This window comes from Gavialis gangeticus, unplaced genomic scaffold, assembly GCF_001723915.1.
Source record: "Gavialis gangeticus isolate Ggan-Ray unplaced genomic scaffold, GavGan_comp1, whole genome shotgun sequence".
Classification (NCBI taxonomy): domain Eukaryota; kingdom Metazoa; phylum Chordata; order Crocodylia; family Gavialidae; genus Gavialis; species Gavialis gangeticus.
Window position 1 is genome coordinate 29,609,726 of NW_017728997.1, and position 10,535 is coordinate 29,620,260.

The 10,535-nt window shown below is 38.1% G+C and overlaps 1 protein-coding gene across 1 annotated transcript in view; it reads right to left on the reverse strand.

The window, feature by feature from the left end:
• Positions 1-10,535, reverse strand: part of CACNA2D3 (calcium voltage-gated channel auxiliary subunit alpha2delta 3) — a 1,192,973-nt gene that overhangs the window by 765,658 nt on the left and 416,780 nt on the right. The window lies entirely within an intron of this gene.

The window sequence follows — 10,535 nt, forward strand, 5'->3', positions numbered from 1 at the left end:
AAAAACAGACAATTGTTATTTAATATTTGCATTGCAGTTAGAGATGTAACTTGTAGCTTGAGACCCCTGGGCAGCAGCAGCACACAAGACAGGGACAAGGGCTGCAGTACTGGAGGCAGCAGTGGCAGCCAGGCTGGCAGTTTAACTCCTACTGTTTTTCCACCCCACGCCTGGGTTATATTATTGATTGTTAGGTGTCTGCCAAACTTGAGGAGGTGACTGACTGATTTCATGGACAGATCCTAAGGCTGGCTGCCATTTTTGTGGGCTGAGTGTGGCAGGCCCCCACTATGCCTCTGATTGGCTGAGGGGCCCCAGCAGTCCGGGCCCCTCCATGCAGATTTCCAGATGGCCTGAAACTGCAGCTTAATTGGCTGCCAGATGGCCTGAAACTGCAGCTGGGGGAAACCATTAATCCACATGTTATTACATATGAATTAATAGCTTCCCCAGGCCTAATCAGGGAAATTAAACTGAGGTTTTAAGCCATCCCCAAGTGAGGAGGCTGCACAAGCAGCTTCAGTGGGGTCCCGAGCTGGCCATGACAGGTAGCCAGGAGGCTGCAAATGTCTGTATGGGGTCCACACAGCCCCAGCACAACCCGTTGCCAGTGATGGATGCATGTACGCAACAAACTGGGCTGGGGCACTGTCGACCCTGGTGCAGACACTTGCACACTCCCAGCTGCTTGCCACAGCCAGTTCAGGACCCCAGTCTACCCTGCCATCTGCTGTGAGCTGTTCCCCACTTCTCCCTGCCCATGCTCCAAGACTACAGGGCTTCCTACCCTTTTCTCTGTTTGCTAGAAAGTTGTTTTTGTTGGGGGGTGGGGGGCTGGTTGGGGGTTTTTTGCTTTCCATGAAAAACATGCAGTCACGAATTTGGTAGATTGCTACTGATTATACTTGCACCCAAAGCATTCAATAAGGATCAGGTACTACAAACAAAAATCACAGTCTGCATATCTAGCAATTACTTTTAACTGAACTGTCTGTCTAGTGAGTTACAGTTGGGAAGGAATCCTCATACACTACCTTATATATAACTGGAAATAGTAGCCAATAGCTGCATTAAGAGGACTGATTACCTTCCTCTGATGTATCTGTTAAAATAACATCCTTTACCCCAAAGGTCAGCTGGTAGCTGCTTTTAAGAGTGACAAATATATAATATAACTACTTTTCAATATCCAGACGAATCCTTTCTTTTGATGGAATAGTGATAAGCAAGGTGATCAAAAAGTAGCCTCATTAAAAATTAATTCAAAAGCAATCTATTAAATAACAGACAGAGACCTTGCTATTACAGTTATTTAATACTGCTAAGATATCCTTAGTACTTTTTCAAAGCAAGTTTAAACAACAAATCAACAAGATTGATTTTGTCAGTTGTGTGAACGTCTCCAGTTTCAGAATGCAGAATAAAAAAAAGAAACAATAGCGGCATTCTATAAGTTTTCTATCAAACTAGTAACTCAGGAATTGTCATGAGTCATAGAGGTTAACTAATGGGTGATAAAACTGTGTTGAAATCATCAACGTCAAATGGTTTTGAATCACTCAAACAACAGGCCGGAATTTAATTTATTTATATTAAGCTTCAATACTTCTAAAGACTTAGTTTTGCTCAAATACTTCCCTGAAAGTGTAAATCACCAAAGTACATGAGTAAATCTGCAGAACATAATTGGTTTTGAATATGACGCATAGCTCACAATTACAAATTCACATACGCAGACTCATTGTCAAACTTGCTTGAGGCTTGGAAATGTCTTCACATTTTTCCACAGTTTATACAGGAATTTGGTATGTAGCAAGTATATAATTAGTATTAAATGTGATTAATTCATACTGTGGGAAAATAGAGGAAGAACTGAAATAGAGCTCTGTGGATTCTTTTCACCTCTCTCCACCCAAATTGCAATCAAGCATATGTATACATGACTCTCTGAACATCAAGCCAGAACAATTATGGAGGCTGGCTTTTTTCTCCCTTGGCTGAAGTAATGAATGTTCCATTTTTCACTGTCACACTGCTTACCACCTATGTAATGTTCAGAGTTTATTTTAGTCAGAACATGTCACAGTATGGTCACTCGGTTGGCTGACTCACCTCTGATACCACTCCGTATGTTTCTTCTCATCTTTCCTCCTCCACTCTTTCTCATTTCTCACAACATTATTTTACCATTCTATTATCTATATTTGCCAATTAAGAATGAAAAATTCTAGGTACCTTTAATGTTCTAAGCAAATGCATACATCTGTTTATGTATGATACACATCACCAGAGCTCTAAGAAAGTCTGCAGGTTTGGTGTGCAGGTTTGAGAGAACATTTTTTTTATTCTGATTCACGTTTGTTCAAACCTCCCTCTGTTATGAGTTAGAATGAACCTGAAATCTTAAAGATTCGCCTGGTTTCATGTTGAAAATGTAAAAATCACCATTTTTTCCAGGATTTTTATATGAAACAACCCCCAGATTAATGCCCTTGGCTCAGATTTCCTTCTATATTTTGCAAGCCTTAGGTGTGGTTTTCAGCATGCTTAAAAAAAGTTTTGTGAGGTTTTGACAAGAGCATGGTTTTTAGTAGTGTTTATTTATGTACAGTAAGCAGTAATAATTCCAACACCTACTGAATGTATAAGTTATATATTTCATTGCATTATACCCTAGTAGAAGCAAAGAGATAGCATGGGGATGGGAAGTGGTAGAACTAAATCTTGTTCCCAGGTCCAACTACATCTGCCCCAGCATCACAGTTTTCATGAGCCACACCTGGTACCTTGAGATGTGTAGAAAAAACATTAAAAGATATGTCTATGTCCGAATCGCTGATTCTCTGAATCAGCATAAAATCTTCGTATTCAGATTCAGCAGAATCAAATCGGGGACAGTGATCTAAATCAACAAATCAAATCACCGTCCCTGATTTGGGCCAAATCCGAATCGGATACGGCCCGTTTCACACACCCCTAGTGCTTAAGTCATTGCTGAATATGGGACTTAGGAAATTTTGAAAATGCTTTTTAGCAGTTGTAATGAGTATTATAAGACATATTTATATTTGTAACACTCAAGTGAAAAGAACTATTTTTTTCATCTGCTGTACTACTATATGTTTTTTTGGAAAGATATGTGGATACCCAAAATCTTGTCTAAGAGTTTTGCCAACTATACAGTCAATCCAATAAAAGATAGCATAAAATATCCTTGCTTCTTAAAAAGTCCTTTTGTAAGTCCATGCTTTAGATAAACAGCATGTTATAATTTTAGAAATAACAAAATTATAAAGCCAGAAATATTTTTTTAAATAGATAACACTGATCTTTCAAAGTGCTCTCTCACATTCTGATAATAAATATAAATGTATTTGGGTTACCATAAAAATAGTCACCTATTATCTAACATGTGGGTCACTACACTGACCTACATACAAATAGTGTTTTAATAGCAGTTTTTATTTTCATTTAAAAATCATCTTAATTTTAGAAATTGAAAGAGCAGAAAGCTTATGAAAATAAAAGCTGGCTCCTAATAATGTTGGATTGTACTTTCTAGTTAGGGTTTGTCTGATATTCATTAACTTTATTTTAAATTATGTACATACTAAAGATTTCAGAATAAACACCCACTCATATTGGCAAGGCCTAATATTGACTCAGAAATCATATGGGGATTCTTTCCCCATTTTTTTCAATTTGGTTCAAGTTACAAAACATTTTATATACTGCAAGCATTCTGAAAATAAGTTTGAGATGACATTTCACTTGAACACAGTTAAAATCTCTTTAAAATGTTCTTCTTTTAAACTGGAGGGGGATTCTGAATTAACAAGATTTTGAGGGGAGAAAAAAGTAATCGGGGCTGTTGTCATTGGTAGACTGTTCTTGCAGTGTGAATGTGGGGAAGAGTTTTGTCTCACTGGTACAAAAGTGAAGGGGTCATGAACAAAGGGATGGAAAGGGGGTCACCACCTGAACCAGTTGGACAAATCACCAACACACCAAAGGGAACTAAAGGACCCTCTTATCACAGGCCAAAAACCCTGTATTGTAAAGTCAAGTTATGGAGGGACAATAGGGTGCATCTCTCCAGTTAGGGAGCAGTTCAAATTTTAGCTAGTTTAGCTGTTAGCTATCTGGGAACTTCTCTGAGGTTGGGGAAGAGGGAAGGAGTGGGGGCGTGGAACAAGCAAGGAACCAGCTAATTGCTGGTATCCCCTTTGCTAGGTGTCCAGTACATGTGCTTGTTCCAGATGGTTTTTTTGGAAGTACATGGAAGTAACATAGAGGAACACATCATCTAAGAAAGCTAATACAGTGGAGAAACAGAGGCTTTTCCTTCAGTTCTCACTTCACATATGTATGAAAGGAAGCCAATGGGGGTTCTGGCAATGAGTTGGGACAAGCTTAGGAGGAGGGAGGTCTCGCAGTAGTCTTCCTAAAACAGGTGGTAAAAATTAATGGAAAGACCGATGACCTCTACCATCTGATTTATTGCTGGGTAGTTTTCCCAGATGAGTTAATAGAAGTTGCATCTTAATTAAACCACATCCTTTGCAGCTTGTCTTTCTTCCAGCAAGGCCAAAGCAGTGTATACAAACAGAGGTCATATTTGTCAATGACCACATAAAATGTTAAGTGGCTTAGATGGCTAAGTTGCAGAGCAGCAGATAAGCTCTAGTCACTAAACAGTGACTATAGTGAGTCACTGATTGCACTCTTCCCTACATATGTAATGCATTAAGTATTTATCACAAAAATTTAAATAAGTTACCATTCCATTAAAAATGACAAAAAGGGAACTTTCAAATTGCACAATTATTTCTCAGAGGTATGGAAATAATGAAGTTCCATATGTATCCTCATCCCTGTCTTTATTATGTATTATAATGTCATCTAATTCCATATATCATTACATCTTAAGCAAAAGAACAGAAGTTATTTTTATAATGATCTTTAGACCCACAAAGCATCTTGAATTATATTCTAATTCTTACTGAATAAGAATCAGATCAGTATCATCATTACTGACAATTTTACACAATACATTATGTTTCCTGTGTGCATGCGGATGTTTTATGCTCCATTCCTACCATCGTATTATTGTGTTTGGAGCCATTATTTTTTATTGGAGGGAGGGGGAGGTGGTTGGAAGGGGCATTTTAGGGTGGTGGGGGAGGGGAGGTTGTTTGCTTTTTTGATTCCTGGAGAGTTTTTCTGATTTTTTTTCAAAGCAAATTAAAAGGAAATTCCACAATGCATTTTTTTCTTAGAAACTGTAGATCAGTGGTGCTCAAACCATGGCCCATGGGCCAGATCAAGCCTTTGGGGCTCCCCATAGGTCTGAAAATTTGGTGGCAAGGGAGTGGTAGAACTGCTCCCCTTCTGCCAAATTTCCAGACCTGTGGGGCACCTCAGATCCTATGCATTGGATGATACAGGGGCAGCACTGGGCCACAGGGCCCAATCCTGGCATGTGGGGGGCTGGAAGAAGGCAGCACCAATCCCAGTGTGGGAGGCCCAGAAAGGGCAGTGCCAAGCTCCTACGGATTAATCCCAGTGCACAGGGGGAGGAAGAAGGCAATGCTAGAAACCAAGGCCTGATCCTGGCAGACAGGGCTCAATCTGGGCTATAGACCATCCTTGCACCATTCATCTGGCCTGCAGAGCCAAAAAGTTGAACACCACTGCTGTAGCCTATAGTATGTCTCAGGTTGTTTAATGGCAATATGGCATTTGCTTACATTCACTTGAGCAAGAATAGGCATATGAATATTAATCAGAGTAGCATCTCTTAGGACTGCTTTTACATTTCTTTACCTTATTTAGTAAGCTTTTTGATATTTTAATCAGTCAATAGAGTATCAAGATCTGGGTGTTTCTCAGAATCTTCGCCCTTTAACCTTAAACTACAGTTCTTGCTGAATAGCTCATCTGCAGATGAACTGAGATAAAGAACACTTTTAAAACTTAATTTGAAACATAGGTAAGAAGGCTCTTTCCCTAATGGACTGACACCCTGTTAGAGGTTTTGCAAAAGACTTCAGAACTTAGGAATTTTAAGATTAAATTTCTTTCAAATATTGATGTTTGCTGTGCCTGGAGATATATGTGCATTTTATAAATTTTAATCATTTGCTTGATATGCCTTATCTGTGCTGTTTAGTTATTTGTATCTTTTTGTTATTTTGTTATTGAATTTGCTATTACATTTGTAGATACTCTTATGTTGTGAGTATTTAATTTTGGTGTAACTGATTTTTTTAATCTTCCTTGGTTCTCAGTAACCAGATGACAGTTAATAAGGCCCATTGATCATCTCATTTCCATGGACTCATGCAAAACAACGTCTTCCCTGGCTGTGCACTTCAGACTTAATCCTGCTATCAAAGAACTCTCTGGAAGGACACTTACTCTGACTTTTTTGGGAGCTGTAGTAGGCTTTTTATAAGGATGGAGAGAAAAAGGGGTATGCGAAACATGCTACTTGGTTCCAGGCTTTTGTTACTCCTCTGGCTGGTGCTACCCAGAAGGCTCAGCTGAGTCAGTAGGGTGGGGAGCTGAAGGTGGCTTTAAATTACCCTTGTACTGCCCAGATTTGGGGATGGCTAAGAGCCAACACAGGCTTCACCATACACCAGAAAAGACTTAACTGAGAACTCAACTTGCAGCAGACCCCAGCATCCTGCCTACCAGGCCTATCAGCCTGGAAGCAACTCAGAATTTGCAGAGGCAAATGCTACAAAACCACATCCTTCTGCTGTACTGATCACAGCCATAATTCAGAGATGCTGCAAAGGGCAACAGAGAATTATTGCAACATCCTGACTCTGTTCTTGTCCCAGAAGACTGTTTCTCCAGTCAACTTGTGCCTTTTCAAAACCTGAACAAAATACAGGAGCCAGTCAACTGAGTAAATCTGTTTTCATATTCAGAGCGTTGTGTCCAAAGATATAGAATTTGGTGAAATCAAGGCAATTTTCACTGAAGTACAGAAAAAAGGCATTACTCTATGAGGACTATGGACATAACAAATTTAGTCTATTCTTTGACTCATTTTTATACCAGAACTAGTTTTAAAGGTCTCAAATAATGTTTTGGAAAGGGAGAGAATGAATAATCATAACACTTCTTTTTCTAAAGTGGCTCAGCAACATTTACTTAAACTTGCTTAGAAAATAACTTCCTAATAAACGTGAGTTTTGGAATAACTGTTTGAAAAAAGGAGATTAGAATGGGAACTTTATCCAACCTTGACTATAACACTTGCTAGAAAACATTGATAAGAAATGCAATTGTTTCTGAAAATTTCCCACAGTATCTTGCTTCCAAAAAAAGACTAGACACTTTGTAGAACCAAAAAAAATGGAGTGCAGCTAAGATTTAAAGGTTATTGCAATATAAGTGCCTGTGAAATTGATCAGAAAGCCAGATGAACACATGTGCCAAAATTCTCTGAGTTCCATCCAAGGAGAAAAATAAGACATAACATGGGGGCTACGCAAGAGGCGTGCAACAAATCTTTATCTTGGTCTAGTTCTAAAATATTTATAAACAAGTGTAAAAATTATTGGGGCAGGAAAGTATATTTTAAACAATAAGGTCATAATGTAACTTAAACATACACACATGCAATAGCTGGACCTCCTCTATCCCCAAATGTGACATTTTTAAAGTTATTTTTTTAAACAATCATAAATATGTCCACGGCTGTTTTGAAGTGAAACAAGAGCGGCATCTAGTGGCTAGTAATGTAATGGTACTTATTCCAACTGAACAGCTGGGATGTGTTCCAGACTTGCTTTTCTACAGTATCTTGTTACAATTGTCTGGATTATAATTGGGTAGCTGGCAACAATCCTCCTAGTAAAACATGAAGTAACAGTTAACTTTTTAAGGAATAAAGAGGCAAAAATTTATTCTCTGTTTATCTGCATTTTGTTAGTGTCTTAAATTAGAAGAAAATAGAAATTCTGTTAAGTGACTTTGAAAAATTGACAAGGAAAAATTGTTTAGAGTGTCTGACAAAATCTTTAACTCAGTTATTAAACTAATATAGAACAATCTTCTAGACACTCACATTTTGGTTTCCTCTTACTATTGAAAGAGAATAGTCAGAGGATAAAGAATGAACACAGTATTTATCTGACTGTGCCAAAGGTTATTTCACCCACCAAGCAGGTTTTCATGACATTTTTCAAAACCACTTGACATTTTTTGTGAGAGGTGTATGCAAGTTTCTTCCACTTAAAGCAGCTTGTGAAGGGTTCCCTCCCTTGTGAGTTCTGGAAACTCCTCATGGGAATTCAGATGTCCAAGATTTCCTGCAGAATCCCTCAGACCCTTGGACATCATTATTCTGCAGGCTAAGCAAGAGAGTACTATATACCTATGTATTCATACATAATCTGGAGCTCATATAATCTAACAAGTATTTGGTCCTAGTGTTATTCTTATATACATTATTAATCACTAGATAAGTAGGGGAGAAAAACTGTGAATATGTAACAAAGTACAAAAGAAGACTTTTTTTTCTTTAATCTAAAAGTGTTTTCCTTGGATTGAGGTGGTGTATGTTATACATGGAAGCATAAATACACATCCTCCAAATTTTTAAATAAGAAAAGGAATGAAAAAAAAAAGCCCATGTAGCTTATATTTAAAAATTAGAGTTAAAATATTAGAGTCTTTATTTTCTAAGGATCATTTGGATGACAACTGTGAATTCATATTAAAAAAGCCACTCCAGGTTAAGTAATACAATTTGACTTTGTATTTACAATTCACATTTTCATTTCAGCTGCTCTTTCCTATGCCAGTAATACAATTTCTCTCTTAATCATTGCACATAAATATCTATAATCATAAGTTACATATTAATCAGTGGTAGTATTTATGGCTATATAATGACAATGATAGTGAATGTTGGAAGCTCTGTTATTAATATCAACAGTTCAGAATAGTGTGGCAGGAAAATGTAAATGTAATTGAAGTCACATGCAAAATGATTGTGCTAATATTTAAAACTAGGGCTCAATTATTTAATATTAACATGGATATAAACAAATTCATTTTTCAAAATATAAAAAGATCCTGTCAACTTAAGCAGTAAAAAAGAATTGTTGTTCAAGTTCAATTCTCTATGCAATTGGAAAGTGATAATTTATCACTATTCCAGAAAAAACTGAACTGTTAAATTATTGCAGTCTCAGATACTACGTTACTCCTTGCAAACATTCACTTCCGTAAATTACAAATGTCAAACCCTTTGTTCATTAACTTCTGCTGTGGAAAGCTGCTCACCTGCTTAATACAGTACATCTAATACCATAAAATCAAGAGTATTAATCCCTGTAAAATAAAAGGAATCAAAGAAAGTTGATCCAAAAACTAGCAGGAAATGAATTCGTGAATGACTAGATTATCAAATAATATAGTGCAGTGGCTAAAAACAAACATTAGCTTGGCTTCCAATTCTGGCTCCAATAAAGCCCTGCGTCGGTCCTTAGACCAATACAGCTACAGCCTATGTCCCTGTAACATTCTATTTGACAATATTTACTTTTTAAAAATTTGGTCAGTTTTGTTAACATGTTGTGTCCTGTAAGAAGCTGATTTCACCTCAACAGATACCAAAATGAATAGTTACAATCATTAAGGTCACACAGTCTAATCTGAAATAGATACTGCATGCATCCTAGCACTCTAGGGACAGCAGAAAGTATCCCTGCTAGGCTACAGACACAGCTCTACACCCTGCTTTTCATCCACAGTTTGTCTGTCTCTAGTGCCAGATGAGCATTCACTTTTCCCCCATGTTTCAAAAATTCTTTAACTTCATGTTCTTGGCTGGACAATACATGTCATAGAGGAGTCATAAGAAGAAAAATCCTCAAAACAATATGAGGTGCAGAAAAGGTAAAAGAAAAGTAGAGAAAAAATTAGGAATGTATAATTAACTGCTTCCTTAGACAACATAAGTTATAAATTTTAAGTAATAAAAGATACTGACTGCATGGTATTGTACAATAGGGATGTGCAAAATTTCACCAAGTGTCTCATTTCAAAGCTGTTTCAATGCGTTTTGAGCACAAAACAGCGAAATCAAAACTAAACAGAAGACTTCAAAACAGCTTCAAAATGAAACGAGGGCACTCAAAATGTTTTGAAAGTTTCAAAACATTTTGAGTTTTGAAACCAGGCTTACTTGGCTTCAGTACCAGTCCCAGCAGCAGAGGTAGCCTCCTGTCATCCAGTGTGCAGATCTGGGGGCCCACAACCCCAGGAGGGCTGCAGGGTTGTGCTGGACTCCTCCTGGGGGTGCAAGCCCCCAAATCTGCAAGCCAGATGACAGGAGGCTGCAACTTGGGACTGGTAGCAGCAGCAATCTTCCCCGGCACTGGGCGCAGGCTGCACCCAGAGCTGATTCCAGGAAGCAGCAGCAGCCTCCTGTCATCCAGCATGCAGATCCGTGGGGCTGCACCCTCAGCAAGAGTCTGGCACAGGCCTGCAGCCCACCTGGGAGCACG